At 42.6% G+C, this 910-nt stretch overlaps 1 long non-coding RNA gene across 1 annotated transcript in view; it reads left to right on the forward strand.

The window, feature by feature from the left end:
* Positions 1-662, forward strand: part of LOC109303706 — a 3,947-nt gene extending 3,285 nt beyond the window's left edge. Inside the window, exon 2 of the long non-coding RNA XR_002099181.1 lies at positions 146-662. This is a non-coding gene — a long non-coding RNA (uncharacterized LOC109303706). The remainder of the gene's footprint in view (positions 1-145) is intronic.
* The last annotated feature ends 248 nt before the right edge of the window (positions 663-910 follow it).

Below are 910 nucleotides of genomic sequence, written 5' to 3' on the forward strand. Positions count from 1 at the left end.
GCTGTGTTCCTGAGGTGGGATCTCTGCACCCGCCACATAGCACAGAGCAACTGTGGCCATATTTAGAATGCTAGTTACCCCAGAAATCAATACTGATGCTTAAGATAAATGCCTTAACTCAAATTCCTCTCTCCCTACTTTCCAGCTCCCACCATCCATACTTTTCTACAGAGCTTTCCATCAATGCTAGCATCCGTCCTATATAACACACAACTTCTTGAAAGAACACATTGGAGAGAAAGGAACCTCTGACCCAAGAGAAAAAAAAAGAACCTTTGTGTGCTGCTCTCTTGGGACATGTGATACCTTCTACAAGTTGCCCCTTTGAAATTTTTTGTTTGAAACCAGTGTTGATATCTGCAAAAACTCTTATTTTGCCAGCTGTAAAAGACTATATGTCTGATGGCTGGGATGTGTGTAAGGAGCTCTTGGCTGGAGAGTCTTTGGGGAGTTCAAGGAGAGCTGAGAGGCCTCGGACACCTCTCCAGTATGCACTGAGGAAGGAGTCTCCAGAATCAGTGGTGTACAGTAAGCATAGGAAGACTTGCATGCATACAGCCCTGCTTTGTCTAACAGAATAAAGGGGAGATCAAAGTGTGTTTGTCTCAAACACTTTCGGATAAATTTGCCTTTATGTTTAATGCTATATGTAAATACATATTCAAAAAAAGGAACAAGTTATTCTGAGAGCCTCAGTTCTTGGTGTCTAACTAGAAATGCATTACTAGCATCTGATTTTCAGAGGGAAGCTGCTCAATGCTTTTTCAGAACCATGTTACTTTAAAGTGGGGGTAGATAACCTATAGCACATGTGCCATGTGGGCAGCCTTTTGTATGTGGCATGTGGCAAATCAGGGAGGAAACAGGCAGCACAGCAGTGTACAGGACAAGTAGCAGAAATCAAAGTAGT

The sequence above is a fragment of the Gavialis gangeticus genome, unplaced genomic scaffold (assembly GCF_001723915.1).
Source record: "Gavialis gangeticus isolate Ggan-Ray unplaced genomic scaffold, GavGan_comp1, whole genome shotgun sequence".
NCBI lineage: Eukaryota > Metazoa > Chordata > Crocodylia > Gavialidae > Gavialis > Gavialis gangeticus.